At 39.8% G+C, this 27,944-nt stretch overlaps 1 protein-coding gene and 1 long non-coding RNA gene across 21 annotated transcripts in view; one reads left to right on the top strand and one right to left on the bottom strand.

The window, feature by feature from the left end:
- The window catches only part of LOC117980229 (uncharacterized), a 237,116-nt gene extending 212,572 nt beyond the window's left edge, over positions 1-24,544 (bottom strand). For 6 of the 8 annotated variants that reach the window (XR_008625327.1, XR_008625326.1, XR_008625330.1 and 3 more), the window contains exons 1-3: positions 23,837-24,529; positions 22,536-22,646; positions 21,400-21,454 (exon numbers count right to left, since the gene is read on the bottom strand). This is a non-coding gene — a long non-coding RNA (uncharacterized LOC117980229). Of the gene's footprint in view, positions 1-21,399; positions 21,455-22,535; positions 22,647-23,836 lie in introns of all 8 variants that reach the window. The other 2 variants (XR_004671433.3, XR_010112183.1) reach the window with 1 other exon arrangement.
- Positions 24,545-24,577: 33 nt separating this feature from the next.
- ARB2A (ARB2 cotranscriptional regulator A) overlaps positions 24,578-27,944 on the top strand; it is a 493,453-nt gene continuing 490,086 nt past the window's right edge. For 6 of the 13 annotated variants that reach the window (XM_055112193.2, XM_055112192.2, XM_055112196.2 and 3 more), the window contains exon 1: positions 24,713-25,050. The gene's annotated coding sequence lies outside the window, so the exon portion shown is untranslated. Of the gene's footprint in view, positions 25,051-27,944 lie in introns of all 13 variants that reach the window. The other 7 variants (XM_055112191.1, XM_063604383.1, XM_034959777.3 and 4 more) reach the window with 6 other exon arrangements.

A 27,944-nucleotide genomic window follows, 5' to 3' on the forward strand; every position in this document is an offset into this window, starting at 1 on the left:
AGACTGGTAAATTGGATAGAGTCAAGACCCATCAGTGTGCTGTATTCAGGAGATCCATCTCACGTGCAGAGACACACATAGGCTCAAAATAAAGGGATGGAGGAAGATCTACCAAGCAAATGGAAAGCAAAAAAAAGCAGGGGTTGCAATCCTGGTCTCTGATAAAACACAGTTTAAACCAACAAAGATCAATAGAGACAAAGAAGGCCATTACATAATGATAAAGGGATCAGTTCAACAAGAAGAGCCAACTATCCTAAATATATACGCATCCAATACAGAAGCACCCAGATTCATAAAGCAAGTCTGGAGAGACCTACAAAGAGACTTAGACTCCCACACAATAATAATGGGAGACTTTAACACCCCACTGTGAATATTAGACAGATCAATGAAACAGAAGGTTAACAAGGATAACCAGGACCTGAACTCAGCTCTGCACCAAGTGGACCTAACAGACATCTACAGAACTCTCCACCCCAAATCACCAGAATATACATTCTTCTCAGCACCACATTGCACTTATTCTAAAACTGACCACATAGTTGGAAGTAAAGCACTCCTCAGCAAATGTGAAAGAATAGAAATCACAATAAACTGTATCTCAGACCACAGTGCAATCAAACTAGAACTCAGGATTAAGAAACTCACTCAAAACTGCACAACTACATGGAAAATGAACAACCTGCCCCTGAAAGACTACTGGGCAAATAACGAAATGAAGGCATATATAAAGATGTTCTTTGAAACAATGAGAACAAAGACACAACATACCAGAATCTCTGGGACACATTGAAAGCAGTGTGTAGAGGGAAATTTATGGCACTAAATACCCACAAGAGAAAGCAGGCAAGATCTAAAATCGACACCCTAACATCACAATTAAAAGAACTAAAGAAGCAAGAGCAAACAAATTCAAAAGCTAGCAGAAGACGAGAAATAGCTAAGATCAGAGCAGAACTGAAGGAGATCAAGACACAAAACACCCTTCAAAAAATCAATGAATCCAGGAACTCGTTTTTTGAAAAGATCAACAAAATTGATAGACTGCTAGCAAGACTAATAAAGAAGAAAAGATAGAAGAATCAAATAGATGCAATAAAAAATGATAAAGGGGATATCACCACCAATCCCACTGAAATACAAACTACCATCAGAGAATACTATAAACACCTCTATGCAAATAAACTAGAAAATCTAGAAGAAAGGGATAAATTCCTGGACACATACACCCTCCCAAGACTAAACCAAGAAGTTGAATCTCTGAATAGACCAATAATAGGCCCTGAAATTGAGGCAATAATACCCTACCAACCAAAAAAAGTCCAGGACCAGACAGATTCACAGCCAAATTCTACAAGAGGTACAAACAGGAGCTGGTACCATTCCTTCTGAAACTATTCCAATCAATAGAAAAAGAGGGAATCCTCCCTAACTCATTTTATGAGGCCAGCATCATCTAGATACCAAATCCTGGCAGAGACACAACAAAAAAGAATTTTAAACCAATATCCCTGATGAATATCGGTGTGAAAATCCTCAATAAAATACTGGCAAACCGAATCCAGCAGCACATCAAAAAGCTTATCCACCACGATCAAGTCAGCTTCATCCCTGGGATGAAAGACTGGTTCAACATACACAAATCAATAAACGTAATCCATTACATATACAAAACCAATGACAAAATCCACATTTCTCTCAATAGATGCAGAAAAGGCCTTCGACAAAATTCAACAGCCCTTCATGCTAAAAACTCTCAATAAACTAGGTATTGATGGAACGTATCTCAAAATAATAAGAGTTATTTATGACAGACCCACAGGCAATATCATACTGGATGGGCAAAAACTGGAAGTATTCCCTTTGAAAACTGGCATAAGACAGGGATACTTCTCTCACCCCTCCTATTCAACATAGTGTTGGAAGTTCTGGCCAGAGCAATAGGCAAGAGAAAGAAATAAAAGGTATTCAATTAGGAAAAGAGGAAGTCAAATTTTCCCTGTTTGCTGATGACATGATTGTATATTTAGAAAACTCCATTGTCTCAGCCCAAAATCTCCTTAAGCTGATAAGCAACTTCAGCAAAGTCTCAGGATACAAAATCAATGTGCAAACATTGTAAGCATTCCTATACACCAATAACAGACAAACAGAGAACCAAATCATGAGTGAACTCCCATTCACAATTGCTTCAAAGAGAATAAAATACCTGGGAATACAACTTACAAGGGATGTGAAGGACTTCTTCAAGGAGAACTACAAACTACTGCTCAACAAAATAAAAGAGGACACAAACAAATGGAAGAACATTCCATGCTCATGGATAGGAAGAATCAATATCATGAAAATGGCCATACTGCCCAAGGTAGTTTACAGATTCAATGCCATCCCCATCAAGCTACCAATGACTTTCTTCACAGAATTGGAGAAAACTACTTTAAAGTTCATATGGAACCAAAAAACAGCCTGCATTGCCAAGACAATCCTAAGCAAAAAGAGTAAAGCTGGAGGCATCATGCTACCTGACTTCAAACTATACTGCAAGGCTACAGTAACCAAAACAGCATGGTACTGGTATCAAAACAGATATACAGACAAATGGAACAGAACAGAGGCCTCAGAAATAACACCACACATTTAGAAACCATCTGATTTTTGACCAACATGACAAAAACAAGAAATGGGGAAAGGATTCCCTATTTAATAAATGGTGCTGGGAAAACTGGCTAGCCATATGTAGAAAGCCGAACTGGTTCCCTTCCATACACCTTACACAAAAATTAATTCAAGATGGATTAAATACTTAAATGTTAGACCTAAAACCATAAAATCCCTAGAAGGAAACCTAAGCAATACCATTCAGGACATAGGCATGCACAAGGACTTCATGACTAAAACACCGAAAGCAATGGCAAAAAAAGCCAAAATAGACAAATGGGATCTAATTAAACTAAAGAGCTTCTGCATAGCAAAAGAAACTACCATCAGAATGAACAGGCAACCTACAGAATGGGAGAAAATTTTTGCAATCTACCCATCTGACAAAGGGCTAATATCCAGAATCTACAAAGAACTTAAACAAATTTACAAGAAAAAAACAAATGACCCCATCAAAAAGTGGGCAAAGACTTATGAACCGACACTTATCAAACAAGACATTTATGCAGCCAACAGACACATGAAAATATGCTTATCATCACTGGTCATCAGAGAAATGCAAATCAAAACCACAATGAGACAGTATCTCACGCCAGTCAGAATGGAAATAATTAAAAAGTCAGGAAACAACAGATGCTGGAGAGGATGTGGAGAAATGGGAACGCTTTTATACTTTTGGTGGGAGTGTAAATTAGTTCAACCATTGTGGAAGACAGTGTGGCGATTCCTCAAGGATCTAGAACTAGAACTATCATTTGACCCAGCCATCCCATTACTGGGTATATACCCAAAGGATTATAAATCATGCTACTATAAAGACATATGCACAAGTATGTTTATTGTGGCACAATTCACAATAGTAAAGAATTTGGAACCAACCCAAATGTCCATAAATGATAGACTGGATTAAGAATATGTGGCACAATTCACATTAGTAAAGAATTTGGAACCAACCCAAATGTCCATAAATGATAGACTGGATTAAGAATATGTGGCACATAGGCCGGGCGCGGTGGCTCACGCCTGTAATCCCAGCACTTTGGGAGGCCGAGGTGGGTGGATCACGAGGTCAGGAGATCAAGACCATCCTGGCTAACACGGTGAAACCCCGTCTCCACTAAAAATACAAAAAATTCTCTGCGCATGGTGGCGGGCGCCTGTAGTCCCAGCTACTCCGGAGGCTGAGGCAGGAGAATGGCGTGAGCCCGGAAGGCGGAGCTTGCAGTGAGCTGAGATCACGCCACTGCACTCCAGCCTGGGCAACAGAGCGAGACTCTGTCTCAAAAAAAAAAAAAAAAAGAAGAAAAGAAAAGAAAATGAAGAAAATGTGGCACATATACACCATGGAATACTATGCAGCCATAAAAAAGGATGAGTTCATGTCCTTTGCAGGGACATGGATGAAGCTGGAAACCATCATTCTCAGCAAACTATCACAAGGACAGAAAACCAAACACTGCATGTTCTCATTCATAGATGGGAATTGAACAATGAGAACACCTGGACACAGGGCTGGGAACATCACACACCAGGGCCTGTCGGGGGGTGGGGGGCTGAGGGAGGGATAGCATTAGGAGAAATGCCTAACGTAAATGATGAGTTGATGGGTGTAGCGAACCAACATGGCACATGTATAACTATGTAACAAACCTGCACGTTGTGCACATGTACTCTAGAACTTAAAGTATAATTTTAAAAAAAAAGAGCTTATTCATGTAACCAAACACCACCTGTTCCCCAAAACCCTATTGAAATAAAAATAAAAATAAAATGTTAAAAAAGAACGAATAATGCACCTTGAACACAGTTGCAATGTATTATTGAAAGTATTCTATCTCTGAGTTTCTCGGTCCCAGGACTAAGTCATTAAAAAAAAATCATAGACAAAACTAACCTCATATCTCACAATAAATGACAGTGTTGCCAGACAGTACTGAGGAATACTAGGACAATGACCAAAAGACCAGATGAGACTGACCAAGCCACATTTCAGTAGACCCTACTAAGATTCCCAGTAACCAGCAGGATGAACGTCATCTCAGTGAAGTCCAACAGGAACCAAGAGGTCAGCACATGGATAGAGGCCTCTTGTCCCAGCTCCATGAGGATATTAAAGTTTCCCCTACAACTAAAACTACCTCAGGAAACAAGAGGTAGAAGAGGGTCAAATGTCAGGTGATACATATTCCTCATTAACAGTTTGGCCATTGTATTAACATTTGGCAGAAATCAATAATTTAAAACTGGAAAAGATTAGCTTCAATTGATAAAGTTAGGGATTTTTTAAAAATCTGCCATCAGTGCAAATGAGAACTACGGAACAAGATGAAATCAGTTACAAAAAATAAAGTTACTGGTGACTGGGTGTAGTGGTGCACACCTGTAATTCCAGCACTTTCGGAGGCTAAGGTGAGAGGATCACTTAACCCCAGGAGTGCGAGGTTGCAGTGAGCTACGATTGTGCCACTGTACTCCAGCCTGGGAGACAGAGTGAGACCCTGTCTCTAAAAAAAAAATAAAATAAATATAAGAAAATTTTAAAAAAGATAAAGTTACTGCACAACTCAATTGTGTTGTACTGTATACTGTGTTTGGCTCTGTCCTAGTAAGCACAGATACAGCTAAGAATTACATAGGCTCAAGATGTTTTACCTAGGCAATAACATCTACAAGCTGAATTGGTTATCACTGAAGCCAAATGGGAAAAAAAAAAAGGCTTGAGAAGGTTTTTCTTTATGCAGGTAACTGCTGATGTGCCAGGAAGTCTTCAGAATAACAACAGGAATGAAGTAAATGGGTCACTGCAGTTGAACTGGGTCCACAGTGGACCCAGGACTGCAGGGAGGAAAGGCAGAGTTTGCTGACAGTTGCCAGGCAGGAAGCATTTGCTATCTGCAGAGGAGGGTAATCCTTTCTTCAGAAGAATTATTATTCCAGGAAACCCAAAATATAAGCCAGATATAAAGGTTAAGAAGGCTATTTACATGGTATAAATTTGCTTTCTTATCAAATACCTGAAGCAGTTCCACAGAACTTTGAAAATCACATAAGGAAGCTTCTGGTTCAAGATGGTCGACTGAACAGAAACAACTGTTTCTGCTGAGCTTGGATGTAGTGTGGCTGGAATCTTTTGCCCCAGGGTAGCATGCTGAGAGTGAGTCCCTATAGAAAGATGCTAATCCACCTGGGAAATGACTTCTGGGAAATCATGTGGGTACTGAGGCCTAAAGCAAAGACTGCCCATTGTACCCTCAACATCCATTCTCATTGTTTTTGTGAAGCACATGGTCACCCAGAATCAATCCCAATTCCCAGTACTTAGTAGCATGGTAGCTAAGTGTGACTGTATATCTAAGTATAGTCATGTACCACATAATGATATTTCAGTCACCAACAAAACATATATACAACAATGGTCCCATAAGATTATAATGCCTTATTTTTACCGAACCCTCTCTATGTTTAGATGTGTTTAGTTACACAAATACCATTGTGTTACAATTACCTACAGTATTCAGTACAGTCACATGCTGCGCAGGCTTGTAGCCTATGAGTAATAGGCTGTACCACATAACCTCGGTGTGTAGTAGACTATACCCTCCAGGTTTGCATAACTATATGATGTTCACACAATGACAAAATTACCTAATTTTGCACTTCTCAGAATTTATCTCCATTGTGAAGCAAGTGACCACTAAGATGTAAACAAAAGTGGTGTTAACAACTTCTGAGAAATTCTTAAAGGAAAATTTTCCTCTTCCTTCTGACTGGAATGTGAGCCTATCGGCTGGAGCTGGAGCAGTCACTCTGGGCCAGATGTTGATGGCACATACTAAGTTTGACAGAACAACAAAAAAGTAGAAATCTGGGCCATCGATGATTGTGGAGCCATAAAACTAGTCTGGAGTACGTACACTCATAAGAAATAACTCCTGTCTTGTTTAAGCTGCTGTTATTTGGAGTGTTCTATTACAAACTGCTAAATTTTAACCTCTTAACAAATACATGATATAAGAGAGAAATGTTGCAGACTACCTTAAGGTTACACAGTGCCTTTGAAAAAGATATAAAGGCGGGAGGCAGATGAGAGGAGGAAAGGTATACCAGGAGTGACACTGTCCTTCCCAAAAATAAAATTATTCTGTTGGACATGGGAGACCATGGTTTGCCTGTCTATTTTCCACCCCTATATCCTAAAGGGAATTGTGACTACTGAAAAGCCTGATCTGCTGACCAAGACCCATGTTCTTTCCTCCTGTTCAGATAACATACCTCCACTTATACAATGACAGGAAAAGTCAGTCATGATTTACTTTGAAATGTATTTTTAAAAAGACAAATTAATGGCTAGAGAGAGGGATGAATAGATAGATGGATAAGTGATAAAGCAAGTATATCATGAAATGTTGACAGTAGCATCTAGGTGATAGAGATACATGTGTTCACTGCACTATTTTTTTAACTTCCTGTATGCTTGTAAATTTTTATAATAAAGTATCAGAAGCAAAAGCATTCTAATTATGAATAAACTAATCAACATACCCATTTTATAAAAATGTGAGCAGAAAACCTAGGATTACTAGACACTTGCAGAAAACCAAGAAAATGAAAGAAAAGTATAATAATAAACAGAATAACCAACTTTGGAGGAAAGAGATAATTCAGGAAACAAAAGAAAAGATAAATTTGTGAAAATATTGCAAACATAAAGTAGCATTCCAGCATGGAAAATAAGCAATCATAAAATAAATATTTCTTGAAAATTAAAAATATAATATCTGAATATTTTTAAACATTCAATGACTAAAAACTAACCTGATTATTTGGAATTTAAATAACATCAGCAGATAAAATTTACTGAGTACCAGGTACCATTCTGAGCTCTTTGTACATTCAAGCCATCTTCATCATTCATGTGGATAAATGTAATAGTCTCCCAATTGTCTCCCTTTTCCTTTACTGACCCCCTACAGTCCATTCTTGGAGCAGCTATACGATCCCTGAAAAATGTAAATCAGATCATGTCTCTCCTCTATTCAAAGCCCCCCAAAAGACCCCATTTCATTCAGAGTAAAAAGTCTTAACAATGACCCACAAGATCTGGTCCTTCTCTTTGACCAATCCCTTTTTCCTCTATGATGAGCTCTTCCACTACTCTCGTCTGCTTTCTATTCTCCAGCTCCACTGACCTCCTCATAACTCCTTGAATATGTTAGGCACACTCTATCTTGGTGTTTTTGCTCTACTTTCCCACCATCAATTAGTTTTGGCTGTTCTAATACTTCATATAAATGAAATGATACAATGTGTACTTTTTTGTGTAAGTCTTCATTCAGCATCATGTTTTGAAATTCACCCATTCTGTTACTTTGTTTTTTTCTATTGCTAAGTGGTATTCTTATTGCAGGAAGGTACCAAAATTTGTTTATGCCCTATTTGTTGGACACCTGGGCTATTTAGAGTTTGGTGTTATTATGAATAAGGCCGCTATGAACATTCTTATACAGTTTGGTTTATCTTTTGGCTTTTTAGCTATATGTCTTTGCATTTTTTAGTGCTTGCTCTAGGTATTAAAACATACATACTCAAATTTTTATAGACTGCATAGGTCCATTTACTACTCACCATACCCTGCATTTTATGATATAGCTTTCATATGTATTCTGTCAAGAGACATAATAAACCCCAATAGACAATGTTTTGTTTTAAACTGTTGTATGTATTTCAAAATAATTGAGAAAAAATAATCTTTAGTATTTACTGAGATATTTTTAATTTTGTATGCCCCTACTTTGTAAAGATCTGAATTTCCATCTGATGTTATTTCCTTTTCCATTAGCATTTCTTGTAGTACAGATATGCTCATGATGAGTTCTGTAATTATTCTTTTACCTGAAAATGTTTATTTCCTTATTCTTGAAGGATATTTTATCAGACACAGAATTCTGGATAGCCTTTTTTTTTTCAGCACTTTAAAGATGGTCCACTCTCTTCTGGCCTTCACTGTTTCTGATGAAAGGATAGTGATTGTCTGTATCACTGTTCCTGTATGTGAATGTGTCATTTTATTCTGGCTGCTTTCAAGATTTTCTCTTTGTTGTTGCTTCTGAGAAGTTTGCTATGATGTGCATAGGTATAATATTTTTTGGTTTATCCCTAAGTTCACTGATTCTTTCCTCTGCAATCTCCACTCTGCTGTTAATCCCATCCAGTGGATTTTTTTCAATATCAGATATTTTAACAGAATTTCCATTTGGTTTTCTTTATTATAGTTTTTATGTCTCAGCAGATTTACTCTATTTTTATTCAGTATGAACATACTTTTCTTTAAGTCACTGAGCATAGTTGTAATAACTCTTTAAAGTCCTGACTGATGATACAAACTTTGGATTATCTTGTGGTCAGTCTTCACTCTTTGTCTTTTCTCTTGAGAATGAGTAACGGTGTAGAGGGTCTCCAAGACTACCCTGACATTCAGGGATTAGATAGAAGGACTCTCAGGACTCATCACGTAGTTCTATTTACTGCTGATTTATTACAGCAATGTAGTGTAGCGCGCGTGTGTGTGTGTGTGTGTGTGTGTGTGTGTCTGTGTGTTTAAGAAGAAGGCTCATTATAAGAACATGGTATCTTAAAAGCTATTTGACCATATTCAACATCTAATATATTGTTGCAATAAATACTGGGAGGTGGAATAAGTTTCTGAGGATATTTGGGAATAATCAGATTGCCAAAAATACAGATATTAAAGTTTACAAGGGGATTAGAATAAAGAAGAGTAATGGTAATTTTGTAATTATGGAAGTTTGTGGAGAACTAGGAGTAGGTAAGCTCAGACTTGCGACACACAATGAAGGGACACATTAATAATATCAGAAGAAAAGAAGTACCCAGAAGGTACTTGAAAAATTACTGTCTTGATATTCCAATTATCCAATGGTATAAAAATACCATTCCAATCTTGAAAACATGATATTTACATAATTATTTAATGTAATGTTTTGAATTTTAGTTTCTTTCATATATATACACGGATGTAACTCATATATTGAATGTGCAGCACTTGAATGGGGGACTAGCTATATAGAAAGCCTAATTGTTTTGCTACAAGGACACTCCAAACTTGCTTTGTCAGATCTTTTTCCCTATCCCAGAATTAAACCCTAGGTATGCATTAATGTTTTCGTGGTCACATTAGGCTGTCTTGGAATGTTTCATTTTCAGTTATTTAAAAGTTTAATATGATCTAAATCACGTTAACTGTTTTCTAGTCACTACCAGCGTCGGTCCATTCCTTCCTTCTTTCCTTCCTTTCTTTTCTATTACTTTCTTTTCTCTCTCCCTTCCATCCTCTCTCTCTGCTTTTTCCTTCCCTCTCCCTCCCTATGTCTCTTTTTCTTCTACTCTTTTATGCCTTGTATAATTTAAATGAGCATTTTATATCATTCCAGTTTCAATTCTCTCTTAGCATGAAAATTAGACCTTTTTTTAAGCTTTTTATAGTGGTGGCCCTAGAATTTGCAATATACATTCACGATTAATCCAAGTCCACTTTTAAATAAAACCGTATTGTTTCATAGTAGTGTAAATACCTTATAAAAGTATTTCAAATTCCCCCCTCCCATCACTTATAACATTGCTGTGATTAATTTTACTTAACAATAAGCTATAATCCAAATACACTGTTGCTATTATTATTATTTTGAATAGACTGTTATCTGTTAGATTAAGAATAAGAAAAATAAAAGATTTTACCTTTTCTTCATTTGTTCTTCTCTAACTCCCTTTTTCCATGTAGATATGAGTTTCTGACTTGTATCTTTCCATTTCTCTGAAAAATTTCTTTTAACATTTCTTGCAAGGTAGGTCTTCTGGTGACAAATTTCCTCAATTATTTTTTTTGTCTGAGAATGTCTTTATTTTTCCACTTTTAAAGGATAATTTCACTGGATACAGAACTCTAGGTTGGTAGATTTTTCTTTTAAAACTTTAAATATTTCACTCTGCCCTCTTCTTGCATGGTTTCTGAAGATAAATTCAATGTAATTCTTATGCTTTTTCCTCCATAGGTAAGGTGAGTTTCCTTCCTCTGGCTTCTTTCAAAAATATTTTTGTCTTTGATTTCCCGAACTTTGAATATGATATGCCCATGTCTACATTTTTTGGTATTTATCCTGTTTGGTGTATTCTGCAATTCCTGGATTTGTAGGTTTGTATCTGTCATTAACTTTGGAAAATTCTCAGCCATTATTAATTCAAATAGTTTCTCTGTTACTTTTTCAGTTTCTTCTCCTTTTGGTATTCCTATTATGCATAGGTTACACTTTTTTTGTTTGTTTGTTTTGTTTTGTTTTTGAGTCAGGGTCTCACACTGTGGCCTGGGCTGGAGTGCAATGGTGCGATCTCAGCTCACTGCAACCTCCACCTCCGGGGTTCAAGTGCCTGCCTTGGCCTCCCAAAGTGCTGTGATTACAGGCATGAGCTACAGCACCTGGCCACATTTTTCGTATTAATAATTGTCCCATAATTCTTTGATATTCTGTTCCATCTTTTTAATTCTTTTTTCTCTTTGCATTTGAGTTTCAGAAATTTCTATTGACATAGCTTCAAACTCAGAGATTATTCTCTTGGCTGTGTCCAGTCTACTTATGAGCCTATCAAAAGCATTCTTCATTTCTGTTACTGTGTTTTTTTTATCTCTAGCATGTCTTTTTTATGATTTCTTAGTTTCCATCCCTCTTCTTCAAGGGCAGACAATTCCCTACTGTCTTTGCATGTTGTCCACCTCCCCCCTCCTACTTTGAAGGTTAGAAAGAGCTGGAATTGAGTATTTCTGTTCCTCTATGTTGGTAAGCCTCTGATAAGCCCCCGGTCAGGCTCTGATAAAATAGTTTCCCTTAAGGGCATACCTTGTCAAGAAAAACAGAGAGCTCTGGGCATATTTTTAAATAGTTATTTTTCCCTCCCACCATCAGAGACTATTCTCTGATCCTTATAGTGGGAACCTGTTAGGGTGCTTAGAGAGAAAACTCACAAACACTAGATGCCTTAGAGTTTTTAACTCTGAAGCTAGTTCACTGTGAGCCTCCAGTAATTTGTCAATTACAGTTTAAAGGGTCCCTACAGATGGTCATTCAATTTCCTGGCTTTTGCTTCTAGTAAGCTGTGGCTCTCTGTATCTACCTGATGTAGTTTGAATATTTGTCCCCGCCCAAATCTCATGTTGAATTGTAATTCCCAATGCTGGAGGTGGGTCCTTTTGGAACCAGTTTGGATCATGGGGGTGGATCCCTCATGGCTTGGTGCTTTGTGATAGTAAGTTCTTGCGAGATCTGGTCATTTAAAACTATGTGGCATCTCCCCCACCCCTTGCTTGCTGCTGCTTTTGCCATGTGATATGCCTGCTCCCTCTTTGCCTTCCACCATGACTGTAAGCTTCCTGAAGCCTCCCTCAAAGCTGAGCAGATGCTGGCACCATGATTCCGATAAAGCCTGCCGAACCATGAACCAATGAAACCTCTCTCTTAAAAAAAAAAATAAATAAACTACCCAGTCTCAGTTATTTCTTTATAGCAATGCAAGAATGCCCTAATACAGAAAATGGGTACTGAGGAGTCCAGGGAATTGCCATAAAGATACCTGAAATGTGGTAGCAACTTTGGAACTGAGTAATGAGCAGAGGTTGGAAGAATTTGGAAGGCTCAAAAGAAGACAGAAAGATGAGGGAAAGTTTAATACTTTTTAGAGACAGGTTAAATGGTTGTGACCAAAATGCTGACAGTGATATGGACAGTGAAGTCTAGGCTAGCAAGGTCTCAGATGGAAATGAGGAACTTATTGGGAACTGCAGCAAAGGTCACGTGTGTTATAACTTAGCAAAGAGCTCGGATGCATTGTGTTCATGCCTAGGGATCAGTGGAGGTTTGAACTAAAGAGTGATAATTTAGGGTATCTGGCAGAAGAAATTTCTAAGTAGCAATGTGTTTAAGAAGAGGTGTGGCTGCTTTTAATAGCCTAGCTCAGATGTGAAAGCAAAGAAATAAGTTGGAACTTATATTTAAAAGAGAAGCAGAGCATAAGATTTTGAAAAATTTGCAGCCTTGGCCATGTGGCAGAGAAAGGAAAAGCTTTTTCAGGAGAGGAATTCAAGCAGGCTGTTGAGCAACAACTTGCTAGATATATTTGTATTACTAAAAGGAAGCCAAGTGCTAACATAAAAGACAATGGAGAAAAGGCCTTGAAGGCATGTCAGAGACCTCCCTGGCAGCCCCATTTATCACAGGCCCTGAGGCCTATGAGAACCTAATGTTTTCATGGGCCAGGGCCCCGCTGCCCTGCACAGCCTTGGGACACCTTTACCTGCATCTCAGCCACTCCTGCTCCGGCCTCAGCTCAAAAGGACCTAGGTACAGCTCTAGCTGCCACTTTGGAGAATGCAAGCCATAAGCCTTGCTGGCTTCCATGTGGTGTTAAGCTTATAGGTGCACAGAATGCAAGAGTGAAGTACACTTGGCAGCTTCCACCTACATTTCAGATGTATGAGAAAGCCTGGGTGCCCAGGCAGAAGCCTGCTTCTGGAGCAGAGCCCTCACAGAGAACCTCTACTAGAGCAGTTCCAAGGAGTAATACGGGGTTGGAGCTCCCACACAGAGTCCCTAAGCGGGGACTGCCTAATAAAGCTGTGAGAAAGGGGTCATCCTCTTCCAGACCCCAGAATGGTAGATCCACTGTCAGCTTGCACCTTGCACCTGGATAAATTGCAGGCATTCAACTCCAAACCATGAGAGCAGCCCTGGGGGCTGAACCCGGCTAAGCCACAGGGGTGGAGCTGCCCAAGACTTGGGAGCCCATCCATTGTACTCTAGATGCAAAACATGGAGTCAAAGAAGACTATTTTGGAACTTTAAGATTTAATGACTGCCTGCTGGGTTTGAATTGCATGGGGCCTATAGCCCCTTTCTTTGGGCTGATTTCTCCCTTTTGGAGTGGGAATGTTACCCAATACCTATACCTCCATTGTATCTTGGAAGTAACTCACTTGTTTTTTATTTTGCAGGCTCATAGGTGGGAGGGATTTGCCTTGTCTCAGATGAGACTTGAGACTTTTTTGTGGGGGGTGGGGTAGCTGGAGTGCAGTGGCATGATCTCAGCTCACTGTAACCTCTGCTTCCAGGCTTCAAGTGATTCTCTTGCCTTAGCCTCCCAAGTAGCTGAGATCACGGGTGTATACCACCATACTCAGCTAATTTTTGTATTTTTAGTAGAGATGGGTTTTCACCATGTTGGCCAGGCTTGTCTTGAACTCCTGACCTCAAGTGATACACCTGCCTTGGCCTCTCAATATACTGGGATTACAGGCACGAGCCACCACGGCTGCCAAGACTTGAGACTTTTGAGTTAATGTTGAAATGAGTTAAGATTTTGGGGGCACTGTTGGGAAGGCATGATTGTATTCTGCAAAGTAAGAAGGACATGAGATCTGGGAGGGGCCGGGGCAGAATGATATAGTTTGGAAATTTGCCCCTGCCCTTACCTCATGTTGAATTATAATCTGCAATCCTGGGGGTAGGACTTTGTGGGAGATGTTTGGATCATGGGGGCAGATCCTTCATCGCTTGGTGCTGTCCTTGTGACAGTGAGTTCTCATGACATCTGGTCATTTAACAGTGTGTTATCACCTTCCACCACCACTCTCTATTGCTCCTGCTTTTGCCATGTGATGTGCCTGCTCCCCATTTCACCATCGGCCATGATTGTAAACTTCCTGAAGCCTCTCTAGAAGTCAATTAGATGCTAGCACTATGCTTCCTGTAAAGCCTACAGAACCATGAGCCAATTAACCCTCTTTTCTTTATATATTACCGAGTCTCAGGTATTTCTTTATAGCAATGCAAGAATGGTCTAATATACCACTGGTCTGTCTAGTTTTGAGGGCAGAAGTTTGCCTTGTGACATTAATTCTCTGACAGATCTAAGAATACTTGTTGATTTTCAGTTTGCTCAGCTTTTGTCTTGTGAAGATGAGCGTGACAAACTTCCAAGCTCCAGGCTCTTTACGTGAGCTGGATTGGAAACTTCCAATTACTTTAAAGTGTCCTTTTCCCAGCATAGGTCTGACCCACAAGTATGCTGGAAAGAAGGGGATATCATCTCTCTTTTATTTTCTCTCTTTCTTTCTTTCTTTTCTTTTCTTTTCTTTCTTTCTTTTTTTTTTTTTTTTTTGAGATAGGGTTTCCCTCTGTTGCGCAGGCTGGGGTGCAGTGGCACAATCAGGGCTCACTGCAGCCTTGTGCTCCAGGGCCCAAACGATCCTCCCATCTCAGCCTCTCAAGTAGCTGGGACCATAGGCATGTGCCACCATATCCAGCTAATAATTTTTTTGATTTTTTTTTTTAAATTTTTGTAGAGACTCTATGTTGCCCAGGCTGATCTTGAACTCCTGGGCTCAAGCGATGCTCCCGCCTTGGCCTCCCAAAGTGCTGGGATAACAGGTGTAAGCCACTGGGCCTGGCCCATGATTTGTTTTGTCTCAGTTCCTCTACCTTTTACTTCCCCTTGTCCTACACTAATCCTATTACTTTGAGGTCCTTTGGGGTCGGCTCAGAGGTGGGAGAAAAAGGCTATTATAAATCGGAATTGTTGTCCTCTCTGTAGCAAATGCCCAAATACCGGTGCTGTCATTAGGCACTTTAGTATAATTTTGGAGATTCATCCAAAATTCAGGAACTCTAACACTGACATTCCCTAGTACATGGGGTGAATGTCCCAGTCAGCATCTCACAATTCCCATGGATCTCCTCTTCTGGTGGCTTACTTCACACAACCTCATTCTGCTGGCTGGTTTGCTTCTTCTTTCTTTCTACTAGATTTGATTCTCTCCTTTTTCAAAAATAATTATACTTCAGTGTTGTGGGTTGAATTTTATCTTCCACAAAAGATATGGTGAAGTCTTTCCTAACCTCAACTACCTCCGAATGTGACCTTATTTGGAACTAATGTCATCACAGAGGTAATCAAGTTAAAATAACGTCATTAAGGTTAGACTGAATCCAATATGACTTGTGTTCCTATAAAAGGGAAAACTTTTGATGCAGAGACAAGCACACAGGGAAAATGCCAAGTGAAGATACAGGCAGAAATCTGGGTGATGCATCTACAATCCAAAGAACACCAAAGATAGCCAGCAAACTACCAGAAGCTAGGAGAAAAGCACGGAACAGATTCTCTCTCACAGTCCTCAGAAGGAACCAGCCCTGCCATGACCTTGATCTTGGACTTCTAGTCTTCAGAACTATGAAAAAATGAATTTATGTTGTGTAAGCCACCCAGTCTGAAATACTTTGTTATGGCAGGCCTAGAAAACGAATACACCCATCCATGTATGATCATGTCCACTAGCTGTTGGGAAGACATGACAGTTCTTATCTCCTTACTCTGTCATCAAAGGTACCCTCAGTAATTCTCTCGTCTTTAAATATTTTTAGGAAAGAGCCAGGTACTTGACTTTGAGACTGCCATTTATGAAACTCCAAGGTTATTGGCCAAGTGCTTTCTCCATCCCTTCAAAACAGTCTTTTACCATCTGCTGACTCAGTGGAGGTATGAGGTAGTGAAGGGCTAGATCATGCAGGACTTTATAGGCTTATAGAAATGGTTTTGGATTGTATTCTATTTGAGTAAGGAAACTTATTAAAGATTTTGATCAGGGAAGCAACAAGTTCTGGTATGAATTTTTAGAAGATATCCACAGCTGCCAATTGGAGACTAGATTGTAGGGAGGCAAAAACAGAAGCATGCAGAACAATCAATTACAGCATCTATTGTGGACTAGAATAGTTGTAGTAGAGATGCTGGGAATTGGATAGATTTAGGTTACCTTTTGAAGACAGGCAACAGATTTTCCTGAGGAATCGTGTGTGAAATACGAGAGATAAAGGATCAAAGGACAACCTGAACAATTGTAAGAATCAATGTGTCATTTAGTGAGATGAAGAGGTATGCAATAGGAGTAGCTTTTGGAGTAGAAAATAAGAAGTTTGAAATGTATGTCGAATATTTTAATAGATATGTTGAATAAGAAGTTAGATATATGAATATGAAAATCAAAGAAATCGGGGCTGGATATGGATATTTGGAAGCCATCAGTATCGTGATGCCATATAATAGTGAAGGGAGTGGATGGGATAACCTCAGGAATAAAGGCAGATAAAGAAGGGAACACATCTCAGGCACATTAACATCTAGAGGTCAGGAAAAATTCAGTAAAGGAAAATCAAAGAGCTCCATAATTTCACAAAAGTCAAATGCAGAAAGTGTTTCAAGTTTTAAGAAAGAGGATGTTAAATCGTGTTAAGTGCTGCTGAATGGTTACAATAAAGACCGAGTTGCCCACTGGATTTATCAGAATTGTTTAAATTCTCAGATATCTGCACACAAACTCTTCTTTAGCTCTAACATTTAAACTATTTCAGAAGTCTCACATTTGAGTGTGCATAAGAAGTAAAGATCTAGAGTATAAGCATAACTTCATATATTCTGTACTTTGTGGGCCGTTTAGGGGATTTTCATGGTTATTTTTTATCATTAGGGAGTTTTATCATAAAGGCTTAGTTTAGAACCAAATCTCTGTTAGGGATGCAGCTACAGCTTTCTACAGCTGTTTCCAACCTATCCAATTACTATTCAAGAGATCAGAAAAAGGTCAGGGTCAGAGAGCCTATCCTTTACATATTTCCTCTTTGTTGTTTTATCTTTACATAGCTCACAAGAAAGCTCATACTATTTCATTCTCTCTTTTCATAAAGGAATGGTGAGAAGAAATTTAAAGGAGAGACACTAAGTAGAAAATGGAAAGGTTCTCTAGGACTAAACTGAAGAAGACTGGTCTCTGTACTACTTAAAACTAATCACCTAGTCCTGATGATTTCACTAGTATGACACAGACTTAATTACCATTTCTCTTCCTTTGCCTACCACCTCTCATCCAAATAAAACTTATATAGGAGTCCATGTGTAATATTGTATAGTAAAGAATTTGGCCTTTCCTAAAGAGAGTTCTGGCCTGTGGCCTCAGATTCTGGGAAATAACCTATCATAGCTGATAAAAGTGTCTTTGTTTAGGAAGACTGGCTATGTCCAACAGTTTTAGGGTAGAGGCTCCCCAAGCTAGAAAGACCAACCACATGACTTAGAGGCTTTGGGTCATGTATCATCTGACCTGGAGACTGAGTTCCATATGGACAATGGATCAGTGATGCCTCCACAATGGAGCCCCTCAAAAATTCTGAATGTTGAAGCTCTGGTGAGCTTCCCTAACTATTCCCATTTAGGAAAATAAGTGCAGCTCACTGCCAGTGCTCATTTAATTTTACATAAACATGCTCTTTGAGGCTGAAGCAAGTCTGACTGATTTTCTATGTGAAAAATAAAATATGAAAACTGTTCTTGGAGTTATTTCTAAACGGAACTAACATCAGAATAGTCTGAATCATCAGAATGATCTCTTTCAGAAAAATCAGATTCATCAATTGAATCTTCAGCCAACAACTGTTTGAGAATGATGTTAACATCACATGTAGGAATGCTTCATTTTCTAGGATTTGACATTTTCAGCAATACAGAATTACTATATTTGCAAATGGAAATGCCACTACTAAAATTTGAATGCTATAAATAGAATGTCTTTTGTTTCAAAAGTTGATATACTAGAGTGATATGAAAATAATAATAAAAGCAAGATACTTCATGGCAAATGCATTAGTCCATTTTCACGCTGCTGATAAAGACATACCAAGGACTGGGCAATTTACAAAAGAAAGAGGCTTAATGGACTTATGGTTCCACATGGCTGGGGAGGCCTCACAATCATGGTGGAAGGTGAAAGGCACATCTCACATGGCAGCAGAAAAAGAAGAGAACTTGTGCAGGGAAACTCTCCTTTTTAGAACCATCAGATCTCATGAGACTTATTCACTATCATGGTGACAGCAGGGAAAGACCTGCCCTCATGATTCTGTTACCTCCCACTGGGTCCCTCCCATAACACATGGGAATTCAAGATGAGATATGGGTGTGGACACAGCCAAACCACGTCATTCTGCCTCTGGCCCCCTCCCAAATCTCATGTCCTCCTATTTCAAAACCAAGCCAATGGTCCCCCAAAGTCTTCACTAATTTTAGCATTAACTCAAAAGTCCACAGTCCAAAGTCTCATCCAAGATAAGGCAAGTGCCTTCAGTTTATGAGCCTGTAAACCTAAAAGTAAGTTAGTTTCTTTCTAGATACAATGGGGTACAGACATTGGGTAAATACAGCCATTCCAAATGGGAGAAATTGGCCAAAACAAAGGGGTTACAGGGCCCATGCAAGTCCAAAATCCAGCAGTCAAATCTTAAAGCTCCAAAATGATCTCCTTTGACTCCGTGTCTCACATCCAGACTATGATGATGCAAGAAGTGGGTTCCCATGGTCTTGGGCAGTTCAGTCCCTGTGGCTTTGCAGAGTACAGTCTCCCTCCTGGCTGCTTTCATGGACTGGTGGTGAGTGTTTTCAGCTTTTCCAGGCACACGGTGCAAGCTGTCAGTGGATTTACTATTCTGGAGTCTGAAGACAGTGGCTCTCCTCTCAAAGCTCCCCTCTGCAGTGCCCCAGTAGGGACTCTGTGTGGGGGCTCTGACCCCATACTTGCCTTCCACACTGCCCTAGCAGAGGTTCTCCCAGAGGGCCCCACCCCTGTAGCAAACTTCTGCCTGGGCATCCAGGCATTTCCTTTCATCCTCTGAAATCTAGGTGGAGGTTCCCAAACCTCAGTTCTTGATATCTGTGCATCCACAGGCTTAAAATCATGTGGAAGCTGCCAAGGCTTGGGGGCTTCTACCTTCTGAAGCAAAAGCCCATGCTGTACCTTGATCCTTTTTAGTTATGGCTGGAGTGGCTGGGATGCAGGGCACCAAGTCCCTAGACTGCACACAGCAGAGGGACCCTGGGCCCCGCCCATGAAACCATTTTTTCCTCCTAAACCTCTGGGCCTGTGGTGGGAGGGGCTGCCACAAAGGTCTGTGACATGCCCTGGAGACATTTTCCCCATTGTCTTGGTGATTAACATTCGTCTCCTCATTAGTTATGCAAATTTCTGCAGCCAGCTTGAATTTCTCCTCAAAAAATGGGATGTTCTTTTCTACATTGTCAGGCTACAGAATTTCCAAACTTTTATGCTCTGTTTCCCTTTTAAACTGAATGCTTTTAACAGCATCCAAGTCACCTCTTGAATGCTTTGCTGCTTAGAAATTTCTTCTGCCAGATACCCTAAATCATGTCTCTCAAATTCAAAGTTCGACAAATCTCTAGGGCAGGGGCAAAACGCTACCAGTTTCTTTGCTAAAACATAACAAGAGTCACCTTTGCTCCAGTTCCCAACAAGTTCCTCATCTCCATCTGAGATCACCTCAGCCTGGGTTTCATTGTTTATATCATTATCAGCATTTTGGTCAAAGCCATCCAACAAGTCTCTAGGGAGTTCCAAACTTTCCCACATTTTCCTGTCTTCTTCAGAGCCCTCCAAACAGATCCAACATACTCACGACTGGGCAATTTACAAAAGAAAGAGGTTTAATGGGCTTACAATTCCACATGGCTGGGGAGGCCTCACAATCATGGCAGAAGTTGAAAGGTACATCTCACATGGCAGCAGACAAGAGAAGAGAACTTGTGCAGGGAAACTTCCATTTTAAAACTATCTGATCTTGTGAGACTTATTCACTATTACAAGAACAGCAGGGAAAGACCTGCCCCCATGATTCAATTACCTCCCATGGGTCCTTCCCACAACACATGGGAATTCAACATGAGATTTGGGGGGGGACACATCAAACACTATCAGCAAAGTAATCTCAAGGTAAATGCTGCAGCTGCAAGTGCCACTCATGAGTATTCTTAGGGCAAACAGGAAAAGGGTTACTGGCAATTCTACATTGCATATTGTCATGGATGGATTTTGGGAGGGTAACATGTCTTGACTCCACTGGGAAAGTACAGCAAATAATGGAAGAGTATAGCAAAAGCGCTGTGTTTGGTACCCTTTTGGACTCTGCCTTACGTGTTTCTTCCCTTGGCTGATGTTAGTCTGTATTCTTTCCTTGTAATAAATGGTAACTGTAAAGATAACAGCTTTCAGTGAGTTCTGTGAGACCTTCTAGCAAAATTTCAAACCTGAGGGTGTTTCTGGGAACCCTCCAAACTTGCAGTTGGTGTCAGAAATCAGGGACACCTTAGAGACTGTGCCCTCAAACCTCACAGGTTGTCTAACTCTAGGTAAATATATCAACCTACAAATTGTCTCCATCACAAACTAGAGGCTATTTTATGTTTTTTTGTTTGAAATTCTCTTAAAGTATGTTTTGAACACTGATATGTTATCTTTTCTCATTTTAAAAAAATTCCAGGCATAATGAAAAGGGTGTTCTTGGGTCTAACTCAGTTTTGTGTCCCCAGCATCTAGATGGAAAGTACAAGTGATAGGGGGTTGATTTCAAGTAATAATCATTTTGTTGGAGGGGTCATTAGAAATTATTTGGTTATATGATCCTACTTTTTGGACTTTAAATATAAACTGAATCTAAAAGGCAGAACTTGTTGTAATTACTATCCACACTTCACACATACTGTCTTAGTCCATTTTCTGCTGCTTTAAGAATACCACACACTGGGTAATTTATAAACAAAGAGATTCATTTGGCTTACAGTTCTGGAGGCTGGGGAAGTCCAAGATCCAGAGGCTGCATCTCGTGAAGGTCATCTTGTGGCAGAAAGCATCACATGGGGAGAGAGGGTGAGACAGAGTAGTGAGAGTGCACAAGACAGAGAGAAAATGGGGGCCAAATTTATCCTTTTCTCAGGAGCCCACTCCCATGATAACTAACCCACTCCCACAATAATGGCATTCATCCTTTTATGAGGGCACAGTCCCTATCACCTAAATCACCTCTTTAAAGCTTCACTTCTTAATATTATTATAATGGCAATTACGTTTCCAATGCATGAATTTTTAGAGAACACATTCTAACCACAGCACATTCCTGCTTGGGCTTGAGCAAGGGCAGGAATGTTACTTGATTCTCCAAATTTAAGTCAGAATCCAGACCTCATTCTAATAGAGTTGGTTAGTTTGGACAGAGCTTTGCCCTTAGCATCTAATTAAGAATATTTTCCTTAATGGATTTTCTTGAGCTGCCAAAATGTTGGCACTGAGTCCTAGTCATGATAAGTAGGTTTAAATTTTATTTTTAACTTAAATGAACAACATGTAGCCTTGTTAGTATTTTTGGAAGTGTCTGTCTGCTGTATGTCACTGAAATCATTTAATGTGAAGGGTGGGAGTAGATTGATAAAAAGATAGATGCCCAAGGAAGTGGTCTGGAATAGGAGGAGGATATGCAAAATATGGTATAGGGACATTTCTTTGATCATCCTAGTGATCAAAGATGGACCAGCTGTTAGCCAGGAGGGAACAAATCTCCTTTCCTTTTTCCTTATCTTAGTAGGATTTTGAAGAGCAAGAGAAGAGAGGTGGGGAGAGAAACTGAAGTTTCTGGCCTCCCTAGAGATGTATAAATTAAAATTATAAACTAACTTGTACAGTTTAGATGACTATGGTTAAAATGAGGGGACATTTTTGTACTATATTGTGTAGTCATCATTGTAATGGTTTCTGCTAAGCTACACATGGGCTGTTGTAATTCTAACAAAACATCTAAGCCCACATACAATTTTTGTTGCTTTCCCTCCTTTCTCCTCACAGATTTGCAGAAGATATTTTTGTGGTCAGCTGAGGCAGGAGTTTACCATTTAGGGTAGAGTAAGGAGAGAAAAGGACTCACTCTGTTTCAGCACATAACCTCTTCATTCTTGATTTTGACATCTTAGGCAGGATTGGACTTGAAAGGATATTTACTGTTTGGCTGTTGTCATACAGCTATTAGTTTCTTTTGCTGAAAAACAAATCACTCCAAAATTTACTGGCTTAAAGTAACAAGAATCATTTTCATTATCTCTAATTGTTTCTGTGGGTCAGGAATTCAGAACTGGGCACAGTGGGGATGGCTCGTCTCTGCTTTATGAAATTTTGGACCCCGGCTGACTCAATGATAGCAACAATCTGAAGGCTCATTCATTCCCGTATAAGTCCAGCTGGAATTGTAGGCTGAAGCACCCATATGTTTGTTCAATAGTTTACTACTGAACAAAGTACATTCCCCTAACCCTTGAGTGGGCCTCTATCCTGGAAATATTGAAAGGTCATGTCACTTATCTTTTGACCAATCTCCATATTTTATGTAAACATTGGTATATTCTCTTAATGGAATGTTACTCTTTTTATTCAATTTTCACTAGTTTTCTCACTTACGTTCTTTTTCTATTTCAGGATCCAACATTAAAGTTGGTCTCTTTAGGCTCCTCTTGGCTCAGACAGTTTCTCAGACTTTAACTGTTTGGAGTAGTACTGGTCAGGTATTTTGTCTGATGTTTTTCTCATGGTTAAACTGGGATTATACATTTTTGGGAGCCTTATCTTTTTAATATAATCTGTCACTGTTGCAAAAGTCCACCAAAATAAAAATGTTTCCCTCCTCTGTTCAACAATCCTTCAGCTTCCCCAATTGTCTGCAGCAGAAAATCAAATTACTCAGCATGACATATAAAGCTTTTCAGAATCTGGCTGTTGCCTTCCTCTTCAGTATAAAGTGTCACTCTACAAACCATTTGAGTTCTTTCCGGAAATGAAGCCCTAACAGTCTTGCAATGCCCGAGATTCATTCAGGTACTCAGTTCTGGCTAACTCCAGTGGATTCTCTCACCTTTTACTGCTCCTTATCTCCTGCCACTTACTTACACCACTTTCTTCTTGTCCTATACACTTTTCTAGATTTCCCCAATCTAGTATTTACCACTGTGATCATTCAGTCATTCAATAAGTATTTATTGTCTACTTTGTGGACAGGCACTGTTGTATGGTTGAGGATACATTAAAAAGACAAGATTATGTCACTACCATCAATGAGTTTACATTTTAGGGGGGCAGGGTAAATTTGCAAATAAATGAATAGCATTCTACTTTTATGAAGGAAACAAGAAAGGAGTGGAGATTAAGAAGTACAAACAGTGTGGAAGTGAAGTATACCTTAGAGAATCTGAGATCTCCTCTCTGAAGAACATAACTGTTGGTTTACTTGTCAGCCACCAGACTTTCCTTCTCTTTAGCTGCCTCAGAGGAGAGGGTATCTAACTCAGCTTTGTTAACCCAGCGTCTAGTTTAGCCTAATTCATTAAATTAACAGTTTTGGACTAAATAAATGCTCTGAGAGTACTATCTAAAAATTAAAAATCAGTTGCTTCCATCCCTTTCCCCAGATTTATCCTTGAAATACCTTTCAAACCTGTTTCTAGAAAAAACAATATCCGTAAGATTCCCATTTGAGTCAAGTATGATAATGAGAAAACTTTTGTCATTAGGATGCTAGTATTAACTTCCTATTTTACATGTCCTAATTCAAAGGTAAATTTAATCTTCCGAATCTAGACCTCCCGGTTTTTCTGGAGTTGAATGGACAGGGTAAAGTCTGACACACTCTGAGTAGCGGAGTGGGGAACTGGCTGTAAGGACATCCTTAGAATAGTTAAAATTCCGCTGGGAAAACGAGGCTTTAGAGTGGCCTCGTCCTCTACGGCTACCCAGGCAGCCTTCACAAGGAAGGGCGACCAGAGTCCGCCAGTGCATAAGAGAACTACACTTAATTCACGCGGGCCTCTTTCTCCAGTCCACCTAATACCACAGGAACCTACCCAGGGCCCGCGCCCCGCCCGTTTCCGGGTTGTCGCCGCCGCTGCCGTCGCGTGCGTAATGACGTATCAGTCTCCTGAAGACCCCGGAAGTGCAACTCGAACTTGGTCGGGGCGCGGATCCCGAGAGGGAAAGTCATAACTACCGCACGAGGGAGTTCGACTGGCGAACTGGAAGGCCACGCCTCCTCCCGCCTGCCCCCTCAGCCCTGTAGCTGGGGGCAGAGCTCAGGTAGGACTGCCGTTTGCGGGGATGTGAGCTCCGGGGGCAGGCCCGGGTCGAAATCAGGAGGGGCCTGGCCTGGGTCGGTCTCAGGCGGGGGTCGCTGGCCCTGGGGACCGAGGCTGTCTGGAACCACGCTGCATTCCCTGCGGACACCTCTGACTTGTGTCTGGGCCCCCGCTGATGGGCAGGTCCCATGTTCCATTTCCACTCTCTAGGCGGGAGCGACGTGTGTGTTCCCTGGATGACTTTCCTTATGTCGGGGCGTACGGGATTCTGGGAGTCCCTGGAGACAGAGTAATGGGCCCTCCTCCGCTTTCTTGCGAGTGGAGGTATTGTGGTTGTTGTATTAATTTTTTTTTCTACAAAAAGTATTATTAACTGCCAGCGCTTTACCAGAAGTCATTCACTGCAGAGGGATTAAAGTGCAGTTATAAAATGCTCTCAAAACTTGTAACATGCATGGGCGCGGGTGGGACGTTTCTCTGGGATGCAGCATGAATTAAGTGTTGAATACTTTTGACTTTGAAATAAAGTAAGTATGTTTTGGAAGCAGTCTTCTCTTTCTCTCATCCAGGTGTTTAACATATTCTTATAGTGCTCCAGGGTCTATATCTGTTGGGCCAAGAAACTCGTGTTTGGATATACTGTATTTAATGACATGCAATGTTGTTGCATTTGTCCATTTCTCCCAAATCCTCAAAAAAGCTGTAGAGGGAAAAATTCTCTGGTTTTTATCTACAAGTGCATTGTATATTTATCAAAATATCAGTGCGATTTTTTAATGTAGTACATGACATCGTTTGCATTAACGCATGCCATATACTGCATAACAAATATCGCATTGATAAGGTGTATTCTTTATCCTACAATGCGAGGGACGGTTACACTGTATACATTTAGCGAATGTAGAAACTGAGTAAGAGAGTATTTTTGGATCTGCTTCGTTAAGGCCTCAGTGACAGTGCTGGTACCAGGCTTCTTTCAGAATTTTCAACTAGGCCTTATTTCCACTTAACCAGTGAATCCTACGCTGAAAAGTTAAGGATGCTCTGGATGCTTTCAGGCTATGGCTGCTCCATATGGTAGAATAATTAGTACCAAGGCCAAGAGGGAAATATTATCTATGAAACCATGAGCATCCACTTGTTTATCCATTTAGCAAGTATTTACTGGCAACCTTCAGTGTGCCGGATAGTGTTCAGGTGATGGGAAGACAGCAGTAAACAAAATAGAAAGTCCTTTTGCTCCTGGAACTTACATTCTAGTGGATGGAGACGTATAATTTACAAGTAAATATATAACAAGTAGTGATTAAGAGGTATAGAGAAAGGCAGGGCGCGGTGGCTCACGCCTGTAATCCTAGCATTTTGGGAGGCCGAGGCGGACGGATTGCCTGAGCTCTGGAGTTTGAGACCAGCCTGGGCAACACGGTGAACCCCGTCTCTACTAAAATACAAAAAAATTAGCTGGGTGTGGTGGCGTGCGCCTGTATTCCCAGCTACTCTGGAGGCTGAGGCAGGAGAATTGCTTGAACCGGGAAGGCGGAGGTTGCAATGAGCCGACATCATGCCACTGCACTCCAGCCTGGGTGACAGATCGAGACTCCGTCTCCAGAAAAAAAAAAAAAAAAAAAAAAAAAAAAAGAGGTATAGAGAAAAATAAATTAAGGGGAGAGAGAATGATAGAGGATGCTATTTTAGATAGGGTGGTAAGCTCAGCCTCTCTGATAAAGGAACACTTGAGTGGAGATCTGAATGAAATGAGGGAGTGAGCTCCGCAAGTATGGAGGAATGAGTTGGCCTAGTACAAAGGCACTGAGACAGGAGCGTGTTTGATATATTTGGAATAGCAAGGATGTAGGCATGGAGGTAGCAGTACTTAACAATCTCAAGAATGAATATTTATTCCTTGATTTGGTGGCATGAGGGATTTTATTTATTTACAGTTTATTTTTTTCAGCTTTCCCAGACAGACCTCTGTGAGGAGAATCTGGTGTCTGTAGATATGTAGAGATGTTTCTGTGCTCTTCATTGAGCTCTAACAAAAGTAAGCACTATTTACTCAGTTGTATACAACTTGTACTGTCTCTGTTTTTAGAGTCAGATTGGGTTTGCACAGTAGTCATTGGTAACTAAGTATGGAGTATGTCCCTGTACTATGCCAACTTTATTTTTCACTCAGAAGTTTTTCATCATCCCCAACTGAAACTTCATACCTATTAAAACACTCACACCTCGTTTTGTGTTACCTTCAGCCCCTGACAACTGCCAATTTACTTTCTGCCTCTATGAATTTGACTACTCTAGGTACCTCATATAAGTGGAATCATGCACTATTTGACCTTTTGTGACTGGCTTATTTCACTTAGTATAATGTCTCCAAGGTTCGTCCATGTTGTAGCGTGTGTCAGAATGTTCTTTTTAAGGTGAAATACAATTATCCATTGTGTGCATATGCTGTTAATACATTTTGTTTATCCATTCATTCATCCATGGATGCTTGGGTTGTTTCCATCCTTTGGTTATTGTGAATAATGCTGCTATGAACATGAGAGTGCAAATATCTGTTCAACTCTCTGCTTTCATTTCTTTTCGATATCTCTCCAGAAGGGAAATTGCTAGATCACATGGAAATTTTATATGTATATATATCTATATGTATACTTTTTTTCGAGGAATTGACACACTCTTTTCCACAGCAGCCACCTCATTTTACATTCCCACTAGCAATGCAAAGGAGTCCAATTTCTCCACATCCTCACCAACATTTTGCCACATCCTCACCATTTCTCCACATCCTTGCCAACACATTTTTTGTTTTTTTTATAATAGCGATCCTGATGGGTGTAAAGTAGTATCTCTCTGTGGTTTTAATTTGCACTTCCCTAATGATTGGTGATGTTAAGCATTTTTCATGTCCTTTTTGACCACTGGTATATATTTTTGGAGTTCTATGAATTTATTTTAAGATATGATTTAATAAAAATTTTTGGAGATTTATTTGGTGGAGTTTTTAAGGGTTAAGAAGGCAGCCACCATGACTTTTATTGCATTTTAACTCTTTAATCCTGTAATTGTAAAAACTCTCAACTTGTCTGTTGACCAGGTATCTGTAGTAACTCCAAACTTAGAAATTAAAAAAAAAAACATACACCATCTTCTGTAATAATAAATGAACCTTTTGGTTCAAATTGCCATGAAAACAGTTCAGAAAGCCAAAGACT

This window comes from Pan paniscus, chromosome 4, assembly GCF_029289425.2.
Source record: "Pan paniscus chromosome 4, NHGRI_mPanPan1-v2.0_pri, whole genome shotgun sequence".
Taxonomy (NCBI): Eukaryota; Metazoa; Chordata; class Mammalia; order Primates; family Hominidae; genus Pan; species Pan paniscus.